This window comes from Onychomys torridus, chromosome 7 (genome assembly GCF_903995425.1).
Source record: "Onychomys torridus chromosome 7, mOncTor1.1, whole genome shotgun sequence".
Classification (NCBI taxonomy): Eukaryota; Metazoa; Chordata; class Mammalia; order Rodentia; family Cricetidae; genus Onychomys; species Onychomys torridus.
Window position 1 is genome coordinate 57,311,905 of NC_050449.1, and position 23,779 is coordinate 57,335,683.

Genomic DNA, 23,779 nt, shown 5'->3' on the forward strand with positions numbered 1-23,779 from the left:
GGCTGTCTACAGTAGAATATGATTTTAAGGTGTGTTACTTTTGTTCATGTTGCATTTGTTTAACTCTGTGAAGCTGTGTTACTGTGCCTGTCTAAAATACCCGATGGTCTAATAAAGAGCTGAACAGCCAATGGCAAGGCAGGAGAAAGGAAAGACAGGGCTGGCGGACAGAGAGAATGTATAGAAGGAGAAATCTGGAAGGGGGTATCAAGAAGGAGCCAGAGAAGGGAAGGACATCAGGGGCCAGCCACCCAGCTACACAACCAGCAAGCCATGGAGTAAGAGTTACGGAAGTAAGAGAACGGGGTGGTGGGGGGACTCTGAGGCAAAAGGTAGATGGGATAATTTAAGATAAGGAAAGCTTGCTAGAAACAAGCCAAGCTGAGGCTGGGCATTCATAAGTAATAATAAGCCTCTGTGTGTGAATTGTTGGGGGAGCTGAGTGGTGGGCCCCCAAAAAGAGTAAAATACCTATAACAATAGCTGTCTCAACATCACTCACTGACATAGTTGTTCTTTTCCAAGGTCAACTAAGTTTTGACCAAAATGTCAAGGCGGTTTAGTGATGAAAGTGTGAAATTCCCAACAAATATTGTTGGAATAATTAGATAGTACATATAGAATATGACTCTGTTCCCTTTCTTCATACCAAATTAGATTTTGTATTACTATTTATTGCCCTGGTTAGCTTGAATTGTCAACCCGACACAGCCTAGAGTCACCTGAGAGAAAAGCTTCTATTGATGAAATGTCTCAATCAGGTTGGCCTGTGGGTATGTCTGTGGGGTTTCCTTGATTGTTAACTGATGAAGAAGGGCCTAGGCCACTGTGAGCAGCACCATTCCCTAGGCAGGTGGTCCTGAGCTGTATAAGAAAGCTAAGCATGAGCCTGGGAATGACCCAGCAAGTGTTCCTCCATGATGTCTGCTCCAGGTTCCTGCACTAAGGTCCCTCAACAAGGGATTGTGACCTGGAAGTGTAAGCCGAAATAGCCTTTTTCTTCCAACTTGATTTTGCTCGTGGTGTTTACCATAGTATAACAGAATGAGACTAGAGTAGACATCTGTTCTCTTACCTCACACCAAATAAGCTACTGTATGAATGGCCCTGTTCCCTTCACACCAAATAGAGGGCATGTCTCTGAATAAATCATAAACTTAAGAGCTGAAAGTAAAGCTAAAAGCCTACAAAATACAGAAACAACCATAATGGTGTGACCTGAGGAAGGCACAAAGTGGGGAAAAAAAATAACAAATAAATTGTACGTTACAAAACTTTAAAACTTTTCCTTGCACATACCATGTTAAGAAACTGAAAAGTAAACTACAGGCTTATTTGCAGATTCTCTGTGAACAGACCTGTATTTTGAATAGATAGATATCTTTTGCACATCAGTACAATGAATAGCAAAAACTTGGCTTTAAAATGGGCAAGCATTTTTGGACAGTTTCACCAAAGGTTAAACATAAATGCCAATCACACAAAGAACAAAATATCCTCGGCATTATTAATCACTAAGGAAAGAAACACAGTTCTGAAGCTCAGCTCACCCCCATCAGATGGGCATTACAGAGCCTGACCACACATGTGCTGGCGAGAATGTGGAATGTGGGCATTCCAAAGTGTGCGTGCTCCCAGTGGGGATGGTGTCACATGGGGCAAACACTTGGGAAAACAGTCTGCTGGCTACGAAGAAGTTAAGCCCATATTTGCCTTCACTTCTAGCCATTCTACACTGAGGTATTAAATGAGTGAAATAAACAGACAAGTCCACACAAAGACTCTGTACATTAGTGCTTATGAAACACTATAAATACACACATGGGACTCATCCATCCATCCATTCATTCCATATGGGGTGTCACACTCTACTCACTACTGTAGCCCAGGCTGTTATCCTCAAGCTCATGTAGCCCAGGACGGTCTTAAATTCTCAGTCCTCCTGTCTCAGCCTTGAAGGTGCCTACCACCCAAGATGAATTTTTGTTTACATGTGTATTTGCCTGCATTTATGTCTGGGCACCATGCGTGTGCAGTGCCCTTGGAGGCCAAGAGAGGGCAGTGGATCCCTTGGAACTGGAGTTCCAGATGGTTGTGATCCACCAGGTGGGTGCGGGGTTCCAAACTCAGGTCCTCTGCAAGAGCAGTTAAGTGTCCTTACCCATGGAGCCATCCTTCCAGCCCCTCCAAGATCTACTTTTAAAGTGGTTTATGGGAAAGGTCAGGCTAAGTTATTACTCACATGGTATCTGTGGCCCAGTGAGCAGTGGATCAAATGTAACCAGCTGTGCCCTGATGGCTCCTTAGCTTTAAACAGCTGCTTTATGCAATCTATTGCTACACGAAATGCAGGAGTTATTTGTGCAAAAACAGCATAACTACACTAAGAAATAAAAATGAAACTGAAAATTCAATCACAACCTCCTTCCTGGACAAAGCAGCCCGTTTATTTTCCCTTGTTCCCATCTGGCACTTGTCTGCATGCATAAACCATTTTTACACAGCTATAAAAACCCAATTTTGCATTCAGCTCTGGGAAAACAATTGTCATATCACAGACTGTTTTTCACCCTGATACTTCAGCTTCACAATTATTTTTAATGATGGTGTCAGTCTCTCTGTAGATCTGCCCTCTTTAACATTTCCTCTGTCACAGGACATGCACGCTTTGTGCTTTTTTGTTTGTTTGTTTGTTTTTTACAGTTACTATGAGAAAACAATGTTTGTAGCTAGGGCTAGCCAGATGGCTCATTGGGTAAAGATGGTTGTGGCTAAGACTAATGACCTGAGTTCAAATCCCAGTACCTACATGATGGAAACAGAGAATGGACTCCCATGTTGTTCTTACACTTAATAGCATGCCACGTATGTTTTGAATGTTATGGCTAATATTTTCATGTACATTTCCTCAGTTTTGATAACTTTACTGTGTTATATTACATTGAGACTTGAGTACAGTCCCGGGAACCCACAGTGGAAAGGGAGAACTAGCTCCTGAAAGTCTTCCTCTGGTTTACACACACCACACACTGTGCCATGAACTCATGTGTATGTGCATACACACACACACATGTATACAAACATATCATACACAGTAGTAATAAAACAAACATTTTTAATAAAAGCATCTGATGAGGAGATGGGCACAGGGGTAAGTTCCTGTAATAACAGCACTTGGGAGGTGTGAGCAGGCTGATCAGAGTTCAAGGTCATTCTTGGCTACTAGCCAGCCTGGGCTACATGAGACCTTGTCTCAAACAATGCATAATCAATCGCCCTCAAAGCATGCTGGCAAGGGAAAGGTTTCCTAAGAAATGAGAAAGTTAGATTCTGTGATGCCAAGAGGGGAAGGAACAGAATCCTAGGCAGTAAATTGGCCAAGTTTAAGGAACTAGAACAAGATGATGATGCTGGAGCATAAAGAATCAAGGGACGTGGGACAGATGGCCCCACTGTGGGGCATGGGAAGTGTTTGGCTTTCTCCTGAGGGCCACGGGTTCCCACTGAACTGTGGAGAAGCTTTGAGCCACTCCAGTGCAGTGTGATGGGGAGGCGGGGAGCAGGCCTGAGGGCACCCATGGAGACTACACAGTGGTCCAGCTGAGAGATGGGCGTGGCTCACATGACAAGAGATGGGGATAACTGGGAAAGTGCCACAGAAGTAACACTGACAAGACGCGATGGGCGGGAGCAGGAAGGAGTCAGCTTTGAGTCCTGACTTGAGAAGGAAAATGGAGTGGACATGGAGGTGCATGTCTTTAATCCCAGTACTATGGAGACAGAGGCAGGTGCTTCTGTGAGTTTGAAGCCAGTTTGGTCTACATAGTGAGTTCTAGGCCAGCCAGAGCTGCATAGTGAGACCCTGCCACCAAATGTATATATAAATGTATAAATAAAAGAGAGAGAGAAAGAATGGAGCTGGAGAGATGGCTCAGTGGTTGAGAACACTTTCTGCTCTTGAAAGGATCCAGGTTCAATTCCCAGCACCCACATGGCTCACAACCATCTGTAACAGCAGTTCCAGGGGACCAGACACCCTCTTCTGGCCTCTACTTACACCATGCAGCAAAACACATACACATGAAGTAACAGCAAATAACTCTAAGAAAGAAAAAGGCAGAGACAGAGAGAGAGAGAGAGAGAGGATTTAGTGGTTAAGTCTTCTAGAAGGCCCTAGCTCTCATATCAGGCAATCAGGTGGCTCAACACCAACTGCACCTCCAGGTCCAGAGGATCCAGTGCTTCTGGCCTCTACACACACACACACACACACACACACACACACACACACACACACCACACACTAAAAACAAATCCTAAAGAAGAAAAAGAATGGACAGTAGCCCCATGCAGACAGTAACAGTGAACAGAGGGCCTGGATGGTCTTTGAGATCAGCAAGAAGAGCCAGATGGACAGCTGGAGTGGGAGGTCTAAAGTCAGGACAGGTGTACGGAATGGTCGTGAGCACACAAACGGTGGCAGAAGTCACTGGTAGGGGTAGGTGACCCAGGAGAGAGGCAGAGAGTGAACTGAATCTGGCCAGGTGGAGGAAGACCGTTAGCCAAGGAATTTGAAAGGGATGAAGGAGAAGACACAGGAGGAGCTGATGTCACAGAAGCCAAGAGGAAGGTGTGGCAGGAGAGGAGCCTGGGTACCAGTGTGGAATGCTGCAAGAGGTCCTGCAAATGAATTTACATCAGTGGTGGCTGGAACGAGGCACGATGAAAGAGACGGCGGAGAGATGGGTGTGAAGCAAGGCCCTGAGGACTGTGTTGCCACAGCCCCTCCCAGGACATGGCCAAGAACAGGAGTGCACAAACAGCAGGCAAGCTGGCGGAGGCTTGAGCCAGGGCTTTTAGATTCGTGCTTTTGTTCAGGAAGGAGGACTTGTGTCTACTGAATGCTGACAGGAAAGCTTGGGTCAAGAGAAAGGAGGAGACAGGTATGTGGCTCAGTTAGAAGAGGGCTTGCCTGGCGTGGATGAAGTCCTATGTGCCACGTGCTTATATGCTTGCAATCTCAGCACTTGGGAAGCGGAGGATCAGAGGTCCATGGTGATCCTTGTCTAAAATGCAAATTCAAGGCCTTTCTGGGCTACATGAGACCCTATCTTAAAAACAAACAAATCAAGGGGGAGATGGTCTAGGGAGAAGTGTCCCTGTTGGAGACTAAGACACACACACACACACACACACACACACACACACACACACACACACACACACACACTGAGCAGGACTTACTTAAGAACCCAGAGTTTGGTCTAACACTCTGTGGCTACTATCTTGAAAATGCCTAACACCTTCCAAAGAAGAGTTCACATTTTGAGTGGACCACAGGCCCCACGGCTGACACAGCCCATCCTGCCTCCAGTGACGAGGGAGGGATTACCTTTGCCAATCTTCTTCAGGATGGCTATTCACGAAATAGATGGAAATGTGAACTGCACTCTTCCTTGGTGACTGGCCAGGTCAACTGTGGCTCCTCACATCCACTAACTCCATATTTCCTTTGTATGGACTTACATATGAGCCTATAGCCTTTGCTGTCTACCCTCATTGAGACTCTGTGAAAGTAACGTGTTTGCCAAAAATGTGGGAACCCAAGTTCACATCCCCAGGATCCATCAAAGCCAGGTGGAGTGGCACAGGTCTCTAACCCCAGCTTGTGGGGGCAGGGTCAGGCAAATGACTGAAGCTGAGCCTCAGGCTAGCCAAACTGGGGAGCACCAGGTTCAGTGAGAGACCATCTCAGAAAGAAAGGAGTGTGATTGAGGGAGCCACCTGACATTGATCTCTAGCCTCTACACACATGCACACATGCACATATAGTCACAAAAGTGTCAGATAAAATATAAGACATGCTGTGAAACTTGAATTTCACAGAAATGACAGTTTTTAGTAGAAATACGTCCCAAATGTTTCACAGAATATATTTATACTAAAAAATTATATGAAATTCAAATTTAACTAGACAGCCTATTTTTTCCTTGCTAATTACAGGATCTCGATGATTCCACAGAGAGACGTAAAACAATAGGAACTTGGTGGTGTATTTGAGCAGCTGGATCAAGCCTTGCCTGAAGCTTACATTTTGCCAGGTTTCAGGTCCACAAACTCAGACTGGAAACTATTCTGGTTTCTCAGAGCCTTCCTTATCTAACAGAATCATCAGAAGCTGAATGCTTGGCCAGGGAGGCTTGCTTTGCAGCCACCTTTTGGTGGGGCTGCCTTCATCAGGAACCTCGTGTGGCTCGATTTCTTCATGCAGACAAGCGCCCCAACAGACATTCTCGAGGCGAAGCCTGCTTATATTTTTAGACCAAGACCTTTACGAGAAGTGCAGTTTTGTCTTTGGCTTCCTCTCTCTCTCCACCCAGAGTGGTCTGAGCCCAGGCCAGCTCCCTCCGAGAAGTCATTACCGCCAGCCTGGAGGCAGCCTCAGCCTCTGCCCCAACACAGACTGGCCAGTGTCTGCCTGGCTGTGGGGCAGTGAGGCGCTGCCTTGGGCTGAGCAGAAAGTTGACCGGCTTGTTTTTCTTTGAGACCGGAAGGACCCAGCTCCTTTGAATTTTCAACAGCCGGGCTTGGAAAGGAAGCCTGTCGAGAAGGATGGGCAAGAGGGGAGAAGCAGTCCTTAGGGGGAAGCTCTAGCCAGGGGACTAAAGAGCCAGGATTTTTCTGGAAATTGAGCACTCTGGCCAAGACCAGGTGGAAAGATCAATTTGGGCTTTATGAATTGGCCCCTTTATGGTTTCCCCCTACCCAGGTCTGATTTTCCTAATCAGTAAAATAGGGTTGGTCCACAAAACAAATACTGGGTGTCAATCCAGGCTCAGGGGCATGAGATAGAACCCCATTATCTAGCCTGGAGTTTGGGGCAGGGGCTAAGAGAGGGCAAAAGTCCAGATAAGAAGCAGAAACCCCATAATCAAAGCATGGTTCCACCCTTCTAATCAGCCAACCAAGAAAACACACTGTGAACACTACACCAGTCATCTGGGGCTTCTCACCCTTAATTCCCTTGCCTAGTTCCTAACCCTCCACTCCATTTACACTCTTCAGGGCTGGTAGTTGGCATTTTGACCCAGGTGGCATTCTCTTACAGTCCTCAGGGTACTGATTTCAAATTGGCTTTTTGGCCTTTCCTAAGTTGACCCTCCTGAGTGTATCAGGCAGCTATTGGTACTGTAACAAATAGACCCCAAAGCAATAATGGAGAACCATGATGCATGTTGGTTTTGTGCTAATAGTCTGGGGTGGTTCTCAGAAGGATTTGGATGCAAATGTGGGCTCACCCTTTTCCACACCGACATCCAGAGACTGGCTAATAGCAGCTGCGCCGCCATCTTTCCTCTTTGGTGAGGGTCTGTCTATGTAGCCTAGGCTGCCCTCAAACTCACAATCTTCCTGCCTCAGCTTCCCCATACCTGGCCTGACCATGCAATCTTTAAAACGACTTCCACCACCGTGCTAGGACTCACCATCTCAACTAAGCAGGAGAAAGAGTGTGAACGTGTCTTGTTGGTGAGGGCTGGGAATGGTGCCAGTCTATTGCTTTTCACTAATGAGAACCCAGAGGAAAGGCCAAACTCAACCACAGACTCTGTCCAATCGCTGCCATGCTTCTTCCCACCCACAGGGACCCTGGAGCCTGGGCTGAGAACACTCCGACCCCACCTCAGTTCCCGGAAGCAGCAAAAACTCCTGAAAGGCCTGGGGAAGGGTACAGGGAGGGGTCTTTAGAAGCACCATTTTCCCTAGGGTGGATTAAGTGCGAGGGTGAAACACAGACAGACAGACAAGGTTGCTCTCATCCATCAACTGTCACTAGCCAACCAGCCTCCTCGTCTGGGGTTGAAGGGAGGATATTAATGGGGACACACTTGTTAAGCAACTTCGCTGACACAAGGGTGTGCCTCTGTCCCATGACCCCGACATGATTTCCCAAGAAACCATTGTATGTATGAGTATGCAGATACATGCCTGTGTGCCTCCTTCCTATGTGTCTCGTGTGTGTGTGTGTGTGTGTGTGTGTGTGTGTGTGTGTGTGTGTGTGTGTTGTCCCGTGAGCTTCCTGAGGGCAGAGACCATGACACATTCAGTTTAAAGTCACCTTCACATGGGCCAGGTGGCGGCGGCACTCGGGAGGCAGAGCCAGGCGGATCTCTGTGAGTTTGAGGCCAGCCTGGGCTACAGAGTGTGTTCCAGGAAAGGCTCTAAAGCTACACAGAGAAACCTTGTCTCAAAAAAAAAAAACAACAACAACAAAACAAAAAACAAAACAAAACAAAACAAAAAAAGGAAAGGGAGCTGGAGAGATGGCCCAGAGGTTAACGGCACTGGCTGCTCTTCCAGAGGTCCTGAGTTCAATTCCCAGCACCACATGGTGGCTCACAACCATCTGTAATGAGATCTGGTGCCCTCTTCTGGACATGCAGACATACATGCAGACAGAATACTGTATACATAGTAAATAAATAAATCTTTGAAAAAAAATCACTTAAAAAAAAAAAAACAGGAAAAAAAAGTCACCTTCACATTAGTGTGCACTCATCCCACACGTGTCTCAGAGAATCCTCCAATTCAGTCAACAGGAAACCTGAGCATGGAAGAAAGAAAGGCCAGAAAGCAATTCACAGCAGCGCCCCATCTGCCTGCACCCCCGTCTTCACGCTGTGTTCCCATCTCTCATCTCCTTGGTTTCCCCAGGCAGGCTTCCACAGGGCTTGGCTCATTCACTCCAGGGAGAGAATTCCCTCACATTTTGTTTGTTATTATTACTAGTTCTACGGCTATAAATAGCTGTCATTTACAGTCTCAATATGGATCGTCCCGGAGCACAGGGCCAAAGTGGCCCCAGGGCCTAGCTCAGGTCTGCCTGTGTGTGCTTCCAGTGTGCTCTCAGGAGAGATGAATAGCGCCATTTAGTACCAGGCACTGGGTCAGACTCTCCAAACACACCGCCTTCAATTTTCAAAACCACCCAACAAGAGGGTACTATAGACGTGATATTATAGGTGAAGGAGCTGAACCTTGGCAAGGGTCAGTAGTTGCCGAGTGACACATAGCTAGAATGTGGCCAAGCCTGGACCCCACAGTGGTAATGAGACAGGCTTGGTCTGGGGTCTTCTGACCCTTTGGTACCCCCCCTCTGCCCTTAGGAACCTAATGTGGTGCCTCCACACTCATCCCTCCCCCTCACTGTGGGGGTGGGGTGAGGGCGGGACCCTGCACATCTGTGACAACAACACACAGTGATGAGCAGCACAGACAGCCTTGGGTCTCAGGGATCGTCACAGCTCTGGACAAGAAAGCCCATGGCTAGATGTGTGTTTTAAAGTGTGGGGGGGAACAGTAAGGGGGGCCAAGAAGATGCTCGGTCGGCCGAGTGCTTGCCATGAAACATGAAAACCCACACACGAGTCTGACCATTCATGTCAAAAGGGTGTTGTGATGTATGCCTATCCAGTGCGGGCATGTGGAGACAGGAGGATCCCTGGAGCTGAAAGTGGAAAGGGACAGAGGAAGACACACAGTGTTACCCTCTCACCTCCATATGCATGTGCACACAGGTGAGCATGCACTTGTGTACGTACACACACACACACACACACACACACACACACACACACACACACACAGTATGGGAAGTGCTGTAGGAAAAGGGAAGAATCCCATGAGGGACTCAGGGGTCAGAGGATGCGCTCTGAAGCTTGGACCCATGGTAATGAAGAGTGTTCCTCCCAGTGGGAAGAAGACCGGAGTAGGCTGGAGGCAAGAAAGGGGAAATACCTAGGAAGGCAGAGAAAGGTCTGTATGGCTGAAGATGCAGAGGACTGTGTGCAAAAATGATCTGCAAGGTGGCAGGGCCACTGGGTGCAGAGCCTGGTGGCACTCTGTGGTATGGTGGGCAGGGAACAAACTGCAGAGCATGGAGAACGGAGGTCAGGGGTGATGGAGTCCATGTATTACCTGACAAAGAGAAGCAGGGGAATCCACAGGGGTGAGGTACGGAGTGTAGCGAACCTGGGGACAGGCAAAAGCTAGTCAGTAGGGCCTTTTTAGGCCAAGAATCTCTGGCCCCATGGAATCCAAGCTTCCAATCTTGATTTTAAACGTCTGTAGCATAAGGACAGTTGATCAACTCCAGTTCTGCCCACAAGGAAGTACTTGTAGAAGTAAGGTCTGACACTGAAGTGACATGCCAGGACGTCCTATTGGAGCCAAAGGCCAAACAGTGTAAGAGGGCCCACAAAGAAGGCAGGGAAGGTTGTCATGACTCCTGGTGAGACTTGAGGAAGGCGTAGGGTCACTCCCCTCCCAGGCTTCTTCCCTTGCCAGCAGGTCCACCACACACACACTGTTTGTAGGAGGATTTGATGGGGGTTGGGGGAGCATGGGTGGCATGTCTGCATTAAGTCTCCATTTAAGCAGCTCACAGCTGCTGGGTGACATTGACTCCCAGTAGCTTGAGCATCCCTGGGTTCCAGTTCACTGAAAATAAAACCAGCTCCTCAGTTAATGCCTATAGCCACCTCCTGCCCCTGCCCTGGGTGGAATAGCTTCTCCCTCCCAGGCTGGCCCAGCCTCCTGCTATGCAGCGCTTGGTGATATGAGCCTTCAGTGTCTCAGTGGCTGCCCCAACACCACTCAGAGGCACTCGTGCTGAAAAGTAGGTCCCGCATCCTCTCCCAAGGGAGCCAGGCCTTCTGAGCAAACCTGGGTGACATATTTCCCTCTCTTTTTAAAAATAGTCACTCTCTGTGGTACAGGTTGGTTCTTGCGCTGGCTGAGCTAGCCAGTTCCAAAGTCCTGTGTCTATGAGTCCTTTGTAACCCTCGGGCCAGAGGGAAGATGGAAAAGATTTCTATTTATCCGGATGTTTGACATCCCGAGAGGGAATATTATCATTTTTCCAGTCAAATACCAGGGCTCCACTGAAAAATATTTTTGATCTGCAGGACCAAAGTCCAACATCTTTGTGAACCTTAGCCAACACACACAGGCCCATGGGGCTGGGTCAGGGCCCTTTCCTCTCAGGCAGACACAGCCTTGTCATATGTCCTGACGATGGCTTGTCTAGTCCAGGGCATGGAAGAACCTGCTGTGATTTCTTCCACCCAAGGCCAACAAATTCTCCTTCTGCCATGATCGACAGGAAGTCTGGAGTTGAGGCATAGTCATGCCAAGGGGCAGCTTTGACCTGGAAGCTAAATGAAGTGGCCAAACCTCCTTCCTGTGTCCTCCCAAGATGCAGGAGACTCAGCTTGGAACTGGCAGGCAGCGTTCACTCGGCTCTCAAGGCATTGACTGAGGAGGGAATATTGCTTCATACTGTATCCCAGACATATTCATTACAACAAAATGTAAAACATGGACAAGGAAAAAAACCCTACCAAGTTCCCATCCCTAAGCATAGCATCAATCATTGTATTTCATATAGGCAAGCACTAGTTCTAAATATAATATACATTTTTTAAAAACACCTAGATGAGCTTGTATGGGAATGCACACCTGTGGTTTCAGTATCCAGGAGGCTGAGATAAGAAGATCACAAGTTCAAGGCCAGCCTGGGCTACACAGTGAGATCCTGTCTCAAACCACAAAAACCATGAAAATGACTTCAGTGTACATATTCTGTGGCTAAAACTTCTGTGCCGTGTCTTTGCATCTCATTAAATAGCCATCTTAAACACTTTTCACAGCCACAGAGTAGTTTATTCAACTGAGGCATTATAATTTTCTAGACAGTCCTCAGTTTGTGATTAGTTAGGCGGCTCCTTCCTTTTTTTCTTATTTTAATGAACATCATGATGATGCTAAGTTTTTTTGGAAGCCCTGTAGTTGCTCAGAAAGAGTGACAATAATAGACATCACATTTTCAGTCTACACTTTCTCCAGAAAAGGTCCTGTGTAGACAGACATGTGTCAGAAGCAGAACTGACACATGGGGAAGTTAAGGCAAGAAGCTGAAACAGATAGCCGCATCCACCCTCAAGAGCAGAGAGAATGAACACATGCGTGAATGCATGAAAGCCCCCTCACTACACTTACACAGCAGCTGAAGCTCTAAACCTAGGGAATAGTGCCTCCCATAGTGGGCGGGTTGTCACACATCGATTAATGTGATCAAGACAATTCCCTCGCAGACATGTTCATGGGCCAACCTCATCTAGACAATCCTTGGGACTCTCTCCCCAGGTTATTATAGATTGTGTCAAGTTGACAGCTAAAACTAACCATCACAAGTTCCATATCCCAAACCAGACCAGAGGCACTAAACTAATTCCCTAAGCCCACAATCACTTGAACAAAGAGATGCACGTTGTCATGCCTTTAAAAAAAAATCTATGCTCTTCCAAATGACAGGAGAAAAGCACTCATCCACATCACTGCCATCACTCAGTATCTTCACAGACACTGACACTTTAAGAGGGAAATTGGTGCTGTATTAACCTTCCTAAGGCTGGTTAACTGGTAAGATTTCTGCTCAGACCTTCACCATTTGCATTTCTTCTGTGAATTCTGTGAGAACCAAGACTTCATAAACCAGGGAAACCCGAAGTTGCAGGGTGAACACCCCAAGTGTCACTGAGGGTCATTAGGCGTGAAGGGGGAGGGAAGCCCCTCCATTCTTACATCTGTGAAAGAAACCACATCATCTCTTAGGATTTGAGGCCATGCTGCATCCCAAAACATGGCCAGGTGTTACATAACTGCTCCCCTGGCTGGGTCTTCCCGTAGCCACTCCGCCGTGATATTTTAGAAGGAAATGTCGGGGTTTGGGGTAAGATACTGGATTAGAAACTGCCTCCCTCTGACCTAAGGAAGGATGTATGGCGGAATGGAAAAGAACAGACTCCAATTCAAAGACAGAAATAAATGGAAAGCAACAGAATTTCACAAAGGGGGTGATGGGACAGCTAACAAGGATCCAAGACCCTCTTATGACCTCTACAGACCCCTGCACACACGTGTGAAGATGCATGCATGCATGCACGCGCACACACACACACACACACACACACACACACACACACACACACACTGAAAATTTAAAAGACTATGCATAAGGACTGAGAGATGGCTCAGCCGTTAACAGCACTGGCTGCTCTTATGTAGGACCCAGGTTCAATTCCTGGCAATGACTGACAACCACCTGTAACTCCAGTTCAAGGGGATTCAATGCCCTCTGCTGACCTCTATGGGTACCAGGAATGCACGTGGTACACAGGCATACATGTAGACAAAATATCCATACACATAAAATAAAAATATTTTTAAAAAGACTTTAACAGTGTCGTGCAGGCTCCACCCTGAGGGAGGGGAGTGAAGGCCCTGCTCTCCCAGCTTGGGCTGCCCAGGCTGACTTCCAAAGAGCAGAAACGGAAGGTGAAAGCAGCCAGTGTGCAGCCGAGAAGCCTGACAGAGCTCAGCAGGTGACCTTCAGCACCAGCTGGGATGAGCTGCGAGCTAGAGACACTAGGAAGCCTCTGTGTATGAAGCTGGCATTTGCCTCTGTGGCCTGAAGACAAGCTCATAATCGTGCTCTAAGAGATGGGGCTGTGTTGGTAGAGAGCTTGCCTCCCATGCATGCTGGGGTCCTGGGTTCGATCCCCAGCACCACATACACTGAGCTTAGTGACACACGCTTGCAGTCCCAGCATGTGGGAGGCAGAGCCAGGAGAAGCAGAAGTTCAATGTCATTGTCAGCTACACCGTGAGTTTGAGGCTAGCCTGGGCTACATGAGATGCTTTCTATTCTTCCTAAGAGAAGGGCACCCACCATCCCCATGACCGGTGGCGCCTCAGAGCTGTGCAGGGCATCAGAAAGAAGATGGTTGTGGAGCTGTCCCAGCCAGAGGGAGTTAAGGAGACACGTGGCCACATGGAATCTCAGGACAGAAAGAGATCATTAGGGGAAAAAGCCACGGAAATTGTGACGGGGTTTCTGTTCACAACAATGCAAGTTTGGCTCCCAAAACATCCCACGTAAGGCAACATGTAATTACAGGGACAAATGTGGGTGGGGCACAGGGCCTCTGGGAATTCACTTCTAGGCTCAATTTCTCTCTGAATCTAAAACCGTCCTAAAAAGCCCGTTAATTCAAAAGTTTGAGGGGAAAAGTGTGAAGATGTAGAAAGATGAAGAATAACAGGTGTGGGAGTGGCTGAGGCCTGTATGGGGGCGAGTGGATCTTTTCTCTGCTATGCTTTAGTGGATACTAGAAAGTCTCCATTTAAAGAAAAGAAAAAAAAAGAGCACCTTTTAGGGACTCAAACTCTGTGTGTCCTCTTCAGAATGACACCCAGAGCCACCCATTGGGAAATATCACCCTATCAGTCCTTGGGATGTGGGGAGGGCCCGGTAGACTGACCCTGAACTCTGGTGCCTGGCCATCTGAGCTAGGACCATCATCCCTGCCCCAGGTCAGTGCAGCTACCCAGGCCTGGGCCACAGTAGAGGGCTCTGAGGGAGCCGCCCTGTGGCCTTCACAGCCTCATTACCTTAGTTTATATTTCCATCACAGGGACATAGGCCCTGTGAGACCGTTGGACCTCCTCATTCACCCTTATACCCTCAGAACCTACCCTAAGTCTGGCCCTTCCTTGCAAAGCCATCAAAGTAAATGGGTGGAAGTTCTGGCCACAGACATAACCATAGCCCTTAAGTAAAAAGCTTTGGTATCTTTTCTGGAAGGAAGGGCTATGGCTGTGACTGCACCCAACCAGCCATGTACCTGAAGGCAATGTCTCCCCTCCCTGTGCCATCCTGTCTTTGGTCTGCAACAGGAGGAGTGGACAGAGATCTCACGAGGTCATGCATTGGCCTCAACATTGTAACTGTCCGGTCAGCAGGTCCTACTGTCTGCAGGGTTGGCTGGTGGCTGCCATGGGTCTTGGGTGCAGATCCATCACTCTGCTAAGAAGGGAGGCAGCATCTGCCACAGGCCGCCTAAGTGACCCTCTAAGGACCTACAAGGCCCTGAAGACCTCCACTGTGAAATCAGTCACTAGTCCTCAACCATTTGCCCTCTCCTGGATTCTGCCTGTCATTACCAAGACACCTGCACGGGCCTCGGGCACAAGGTCCTGGCTCAGGGACCTCTACAGAGGAAGCTGGATAGGAGAGCCAGGTCACCGGCCCTTCAGGAGCCAGAGTCTGCCCATACCAGCCCTCCTACATAGAAGCCTAGCTCTGAGAAAGCTAGACTAGGAAGCATGCACATCCCTCCAGGGGGGTGATAGTGGGGCTCTGTGAGGGGGGTGCATCCCTGAAAATAAATCAAATGAGGTGTAAAATTCCTCCAAGCTGCACTTCATAAAACTGCTGCAGCATGTCATTAATGGTGGCCCCAGAGCTGGGGACACACAGATGGGCACCTGGCAGACGTGGGGGTGGCTGGTGATTAGTTCAGGAGGGGTGATAGGCAGTGACTCACAGCTCTTCTAAGGGTGCTGCCAGCCCACCATGGTCCTTGTCACACTGGTAGGGATCTGGGGATGGCCACGTGGAGGTAAGGCCCCTGCTCCTAAGAACTCAGAATGTCACTCAGGCATCAGGGTCACCTGAGGTAACACTCACCTAAACCCAGGCTGCAAACAGGCCAGGGCACTAAGAAGGGTACCCAGTAGACCATCAGCAGCCCAAGCAATGGCCAAGGGTCCCTGTTAGCCTACCAGGTCAATGTCAGCAGCCAGTAGCCTCAGCTGTGGCCAGGCCTCTTAACACACGGCAGTCTGTTCCAGCTGATTTAGAACTGGGGTGGGGGTGGGGATGCTGGACTGTAGAGGTTAGGACTGCTTTTCTTTATCCTTCTACTAAAGGGGGGGGGAGGGAAGGGAGGTCCTTTAACAGAGACACCTGAGCCCTGAAGCTCAGTCCAGCACCACAGAGTCCCGGCTCCATCCTGCTCCTAAAGCTTTATGGCTGACAGCAGCGGGCAGTGGTTTGACCAAGGGCACCAAGGATCAAGTCATTTTTGTGCAAAACTCATCATGGGGGCTTCTCTAGATGTCCCCCTAGGAGGAGTGACCTAAGGTCTGTGGCTCTCCTCCCTTCCCTGTGGCATCCCTCCTTCCCTCTGTGGCTTCTTCCCTCCCACTGTGGCTTCCCTCCTCCCCACTCCCTGTGGTTCTCCTTCCCTCCTCCTGTGGCTTCCCCCCCCCCCCTCCCTGTGGCTCTCTTCCCTCCCCCTGTGGCTTCCTCCCATCCCCTCCCCCTAGTTCTCCCTCTACCCTCCTCTCCCTCCTCCCTCCTGTGGCTCTCCCTCCTCCCCTCCTGTGGCTCTCCCTCCTCCCCTCCTGTGGCTCTCTCTCCTCCCCTCCTGTGGCTCTCCCTCCTCCCCCTGTGGCTCTCTCTCCATCCTCCCCACCTATGGCTCTCCCTCCTCCCCTCTGTGGCTCTCCCTCCTCCCCCTGTGGCTCTTCTTCCTCCCCTCCTATGGCTCTCCCTCCTCCCCCTTTGGCTCTCCCTCCTCCCCTCTGTGGCTCTCCCTCCTCCCCCTGTGGCTCTCTCTCCCTCCTCCCCTCTGTGGCTCTCCCTCCTCCCCCTGTGGCTCTCTCTCCCTCCTCCCCTCTGTGGCTCTCCCTCCTCCCCCTGTGGCTCTCTCTCCCTCCTCCCCTCTGTGGCTCTCTCTTCTTCCTCCCTTCCTATGGCTCTCCCTCCTCCCCTGTGGCTCTCCCTCCTCCCCCTGTGGCTCTCTCTTCTTCCTCCCTTCCTATGGCTCTCCCTCCTCCCCTGCGGCTCTCCCTCCTCCCCCTGTGGCTCTCCCTCCTCCCCTGTGGCTCTCCCTCCTCCCCCTGTGGCTCTCCTTTACCTGCAACTCCAACAAGGCCCTCTCTAGAGAGCCTCCCATTAGGCTGCAGCAGCCACTGGCCAGAAGAGTGGTCCTGAGCCAGGTGCTAAGGGGCCACTTCTCAGGAGGCCCTGGGTGTCCCTAGTCCTCTGTGTGAGCAAGGCTCGCCCTCATCAACCCTATCTTCAGCCGGACTTCCTCAAAAACAGACGCTGAGGCCAAATTTGGGGTGCAAGTGTCACGAGGGTCATCCACACATGTAAGAGGAGGGAGGGCAACAGGCAGAGACCTGTGAGGTCACAGAAAGGAGAGAGGAAGTCCCAACCTGGGATCATTAGCGCGTCCCAGATTCCCAGCCAGTTTGTGAGCCCTGTGGCTAATGTGTACATTAAGGTACTGCCACCCAGGGCAACTGCCTACCACCCATGAGCCAGCAGCACCCTAGAGGGAGATGGTGGGCAGCGCCACAGTCTGAGAAGATGGTATGGTTGAGCCCTTCCATCTATGGTTTCCACAGCCACCGTGAGGGACAGACCAAGTGTATGTCCTTGCTTTGGAAATAGAGAAACCGAGGCTACATGGCCAGTGAGACAGTGGCTTAGACTTTAATACAGACCTCTGAGTCTGCGCCTCCATGGCCAAAGGTGAGGCCTTGGTGACAATAAGACTTATTTGTAGTCTTGATTCAACAATTAGATGAGTAGCTAGTGTTGCATGGACAGCCATTCCGACGGAATTAAAACACCCCTTCCTGGGGGGGAGGGGGGGCAGAGCGTCGGGGGTGGGAGGGGAGGCTCATTAAGGCTCAGGAAGTAAAGAAGACTCAAAAGGCCCAGGCAGTAACCAGAACTCACAAGTCTCAGGAAGCACTGGAAATTTACAAGTTTTACCGGCTCCTCCCCGAAGTTCTACAAACAGTAACAAATACTGGAGAGAGGAAGCTATTTGGCTAGATGTGCTGAGGGCACCAGGGAGGCAGCTTTTGAGTGCTCTCCCGTGCTGGGATGGGCTCTGCTGGGATGCAGGTGCCTTTGAGTCGCTGGTGCTCCTGTGGATAACCCTCCTGGGCTCCTTGGTTCGCCAGGCTAGCTTTGAGTGGGCTCCTTTCTTCAGTTTGTTCCAGGCACCTGGACTGGGCTCCATGATGTTTGTTCACATTCCCCAAGGAAGTCCCACAACTGTGAGGCACCGATCATGAACTTTACATACTGGTTTAGTCCACTGAAACTTTGCAAGCATTCTTTGAATTAATTGCCCTGGATGTCTCCCCTCCCCCCAAGTAAACTAAAGCTCAGCGAGGTAAGATTCCTGTCCAGGAGTTGATAAAGTGGGGCCACATCTCTGTGACCCACAGGCCCCAGCAAGGGCTTTAAGGAGAGACCGGCACTTAGCGAGTTCTGAAGATAGATACCTTCCTGAAGGAGGTGGCCCCCTGGACTGGGGAGGGGCAGTGTGTCATCCTGGTTATAGACTGGAGCAGGTCTCCTTCCTGGGGGTCACTGGAGAAAAGCCGTGTGTGACCTCTGCACCCCTTACAAGACCTCCCCAGAACCTCCCACTTTACACTCCTATCTGGAAGCCTCACAGCCTGACATCAGTGCCTAGGAGGTCCCATGCGCTGTGGCTCCTGTCTCAACTCCACCACTGGCCCTTGCCCTCCATAGCTAAGGGCAGCAGCAGAAACCACCTCTTTCCCCCTGGGGGGGGGGGTTCTGGAATCTCTTCAGTCTAGGGGGGCTCAAGGGGATCCTAGCTGGATGGGAAAGAGGGGGCTGCGCAGGGAAATGGGGACATGAAAGAGCAAGCAAGGGCTTTAGTGGCTCCGAGGTCCTCAGGGAATGTCCTCCAAGAAATTCCACGCTCCAGCGAGAACCCATAAAATCAAAGCTGTGCTTCCGTGTGTACTGATTTATGCAGAATGAGTGGAGAAAGCCGCCCCCTCCCCCATCAATCACTGGGTGTGAGGCAGCAGATCTACACGTGTGCGCTGTGTAGTGCTGAGGGTTCTGGCTGGTATGAACAGAGGTCTGACAGCATGCACACATGCCCTTAGCTCAGCTTCTGAGACCCTCCCTGGGCAGAGCTAGACCTGGCTGTCACCATCCCACCTTCCAGCATGGCATCCCTCTGCCCCTCACACATCACCAAGGCAGCCCAGCCTCAAACAAGAATTAAAGCCGATCTTGTGAAACCAGAGCTGTGGTCAAGACCTACCAAACAGGTCTGGGCTGCTTCCAACCAGTCTCAGCCAGCTCAAGTCACTTCTCACCAAATCAAGCCAGTTCTAGCAAATTCCAGGACTGACCAGATCAGGAGGTAACCAGCTCTAACGTGTTCTGACGGATCTCAGCAATATACAGTTAAGTAGATTATGGCCAATTCCAACTGGTTCTGGCTAAATCTAACTGGATCAGACTAGTTCTGCCCAGATCAAAGCAAAGCTAATTTAAGGTGATTCCAAGCTGGTTTCAACCTGGCCAGGTGGAATTTCCTGCTCTGAAAATGTTCACATTAAGAACCTACCGGTTCCTCACCTGCTCAGAGGCGGGGCCCTGCCTGCCTTCTCTGAGGGGACACGGTAATGCACTGGGCTCTGAGGCATGGCAGAACGGGAGCCTGATGATTTATTAATAACCCAGTTACAGTTTACCAAGTGGAGGTCAGGCAGAACCTTCTTCTCCCCTTTAATTTTTGGGGACAGTCTCTCACTGAACCTGGAGCCTGCCAGTTTGGCTTAACCAACAAGCCCCAGAAGCCTGTGCTCACAGGCACCGAGATCACATCTATGGAGCTCCATTCCGGGCTTGTATGTAGGTGCTGGGGTCCAAAGGCAGGTCCTCGTTCTTGTACAGTAAGCAGTGTACCAACTGAGCCACCTCCTCCGCCTGCACCAAGTATCTTTGCGCACACTGGTTCCTGTGGTGCCACCAATCAGCTGAGATTATCTGTTGTCCATTGGGCCTGGAGACAGCTGCCTCTAGAGGGACTGTGGGTGGGCCCAGCCCAGAGCCCAGCTCTGTTGGCTCGGACTTCTCTCTGAGCCTCTGTAGGATTTGCAAAGAACTCATGTCATCAACAGAGATAACAGCTAATAAGGACAATGCCCAAGCCCTTAGAACGGCGTTGTAACCTATAGTAGGTTCACAGGATATTTCTGCTCTTTTCCTGTTTTTTCAGTCATTTGGGTTTTGTTGTTGTTTGGGTAGAGGCTCCCTATATAGCCCAGGCAGGCCTTGAACTCTTGAGGTTTTCCTGCCTCTGCCTACTAAGTTGTTTAGGTGATTGACAGACATGTGCCACCACACCTCCTCCTCTTCCTCCTTCCTTCCTTTTTCTTTGAACTATTACAACTGTCCTTAACTTGTGCGGTGATTAGAATTATTCTCACACAAGTTGAAAGCTGTGGAGTCTGGCCCTGACTCCCAGGCCCCTTGACTCTGGGCCTCAGGCTTCTTTCCCATGGAGGTTCCCAGGAAGTGAGCTGAGAGTTGATTTCCATCGCCCTCTGTGCTGCCCAGTGAGACTCCGCATCTGTCTGGGTATGGAGCATGACTCCTGGGACTCTGTCTCTACTAAGTGGTTTCTCCTGCTTCCAGAGTACTTCCTGTGCTTGAGTGGACTCCCCCAGGACAGAGGAAATGGGTGGCACTCTCTGCCACATCTGCCAAAGCAGGCCAAGTAAGGGCCCTCCATGGGGCTAAGAGGGGCTTCCTCCTTGGCTGAGGTCCTGTGGGGAGTCTCTGTACCTCTGTGCTTCTATACAGGGAGAGAGACAAGTGGAAATAGGGTAGAATAATCCCCTGGGGGGGGGGGGTTCCCAGTGAGTCTTTGGGCCTCTTGTCTATGCTCTGAAGCAGGAAAGGGTCCCGTGGAGATGGCCAAGGTTCTGGGGATAGTTTAGAAGGTACCTAATCCTGATGTGAGGCTGAGCTGAGTCACCTTCTCCCCTTCCTCATATTACATACGTGTAGACCACTAAACACTTAAAAACTAGCCATTTCTGGCAATCACCATTAGTTGAGGGCTCATTGTGTTCCAAGCCTTTGCCTGCATTAGGTCATTCTCTGTCCCAACCCTGTGGAAATGTCCTGACTTCAGGCTCTTTTCCCTGAGGAAGAGGCCAGCTCACAGGCAGGGCAGGGCTGAGCCCCACATCTGTGAGTCACACAGATGACTTCCACTGCACCCAAATGGCAATCTTTAATCGATTGGTAGTGGCTGCCTGAAGGGCAATATTGAAATTTGGAGGCCTCACTCAGAAGGACTGGAAAGAGTGCTGCAATTGATTAATGATGTCTGCCACAAGCAGAGGCACAGGGTAGGGTGGCCCATGGGCAGCCTCTCTGTTCCTAAGACTCTGTGCCCCAGAGCTGGAGCGATAGCTCAACCCTTAAAGGCTAAAACTGACAACCAAAGCTTTAAGAACTCAGTTCCCAAGATAACAGAACCACCACAGGGAACAGAGAGGTCATGACTCCAAAACTGTTTTGAAGTCTATCAAGACAACCTACGGGGCTGTTCCCACAAGTGTGCATGCTGGTGTTAGTCATCCTCATCCCGATGCACAGCCCCCCAGCATCCTCGACAGCTTTCACCTGCCAAATGCCCCGAGCATGTTGACTTGCCTGTTGACTAAGGCAGGCTTAGTCACATGGGGCTGCACAGGGGCTGGCTGGGGGAGCATGCGGAGGCCCGGCATCTTTCATAACTGGAGACAGAGAGTTCATGAGTCATCCCATCACTTAGCACATGGAATCAAGGACAAGGCTACTGGAAGCTGCATCTGTGGTACCCTGGCACACACTCTGTTATCATAATCCTTTGTTCCCTAGACTCCAGTGTGCCTCATTAGCTGAGGTGGATAACGCCTGTTTGTACCTGTGGATGCCACTTCCTCCCTTCTCCTCCACTGGAGGGATCCCGAGGCTCAAGGGCTGGGCAGGTCCAAACCCACAGGGAGTTTCTTTTTAGGGGTGTGGGTGGAGTAGGGAAAATGACTTGGAAAGGCAGAGACTAGAGTTCCACTCCCAGAAGAGCTTGCCCAAGCCATTTACTCTTTCTGTGCCTCTGTTTCCTCATCCCCTACACGAGAAAACATCTCTGCTGAGCTCTTTGAGCAGAACAAGATTCAGCCCTGCAGTGGGCTCTGCAGGACTTTTGACCCAGGGACATCGCAGGGTAGGCAGGTCAACCCATGACACAGATAAGGTCCCTGAGGCCCAGGATCAAACTAACAGGTAATCATGTCATTCCAGATCTTGTGGTCTGCCCAGAACAGTGTCAGGCCAGGCAGCAAGATGTGATGGCAGGCAGAAAGGACATCACGGCCATACACAACATTAAGAGTGATTCCTTGAAGGGCAGGGCATGGTGGCATATGCCTTTAATGCCAGCGCTTGGGAGGCAGAGGCAGGCAGATCTCTGAGTTTGAGGCCAGCCTGGTCTACAGAGCAAGTTCCAGGACAGTCAGAGCTACATAAGAGAGAAACCCTGTCTCAAAAAAAAGTGATTTCTTGAACCACTGCCCTGGCAGGTGGAAGAGGCAGGGTGCTCAGGGCTTAGTCCCTCCCAAGTCCATGCCACTGTAAAGTTATGGGGATTCTGCTCATACCCGAGGGCCCCAGAATCTGGTCCTGCCTTCACTGAACCCTCCCTCCTAATCTCACCCTCCTGCCAGAAGTGCAAGCTCTCTGGCCAGCCAGTGAGGCCATGCTGATCTCCCCTCTCCCAAGAGAACTCGTCAACCTGAACTCAAACCCCAACCCTAAAGCGGCCTCCTCACTTCCGTCCTCCTCTGCCTCCCTTTTTCCTTCTCTCAGGAACTTGGATCACTGCTGGGTCCGAAGACAGCCTGCCTTCCACTTTGTCACTTCCCTTGCATATGCTTCTGTTCCCCTCAGGGTATGGAGGCTGGGACCCCCGGCTGGGACACAGGCTGGGCACACATGTCAAGTGGAACTGGACACTTGTCCAATGGTGTGCGACACGCTTCTCTCGGGGCCTCAGCTTCCACCCTTGTGGAGTAGGGTCCAGGCAAGCTACCGTGGCCACTCCCCCCCCCACCCAGCTTCAGAGGGAGCTCACAGCCTCTAAGGGCTCTCCAGCTGTGAAGAAGTGATTGGATGGGGGGGGGGGTATTGGGCAGGGCTCTCCCACATACTCCCAGGCCCATCTTGTTGCCTGCCTGTCACTGATAAGCATTTTGTGAAAGACAGTCATATGGAAGATCCTGAGGTAGGATGGGAAAGTGGGTCTCAAATCTGTGCCCAAGGCCAGAGCTGAAGATGTCTGTGGGCTGAGGTACGGGGACTGGTAATTGAAGGTTAAGCAGTAATGGCGGTCTGCACATGCGTAATAAAACCAAATTTGGCTGTTACCTTCATGGTCCACACCTGAGGGGTGGGCCTGCATTCTGAAGCTGGTGATTATGAAGGGCCTCTACCAAGAGCAGATGAGGCAAGGTTAAGTTGGGAGTTGAGGCAGGTTTTTCCTGGGTCAGGGATTTATTCAGAATCCCCCCAAGATCCACCTGGACTGCCATTCCCAGATCCCCCTCCTTTTGTGCCTGCATGGAGGCTTCCAGCCCAGCCCTCTGTATCTCCCTGAGTAAAGTATGGTAACCTCTATGTGAAGACATATACACAGTTACCCACAGCTCTTCCTGGAGTACGCAAGTACCGCACCCCAAAGAACACCTCTATTTCCCTATTACCTAATGTAGTACATGAGCTGTCAGGGCACGTGAGATCGAACAGACTAAGCTTCCTTTGAACATGTATCTACGGAGCCCATTATGAGTCAGGAGTGGGGTACACGTGCATTGATTGGGCCCACGGTGCCTGTGGTGGTGTGAATGTAACTGGTCCCCATAAACTCATAGGGAGAGGCACTGTTAGGAGGTGGCCTTGTTGGAGGAAGTGTGTCACTGTGGAGGTGGGCTTTGAGGTCTCATATATGCTCAGGCCACACCCAGTGAC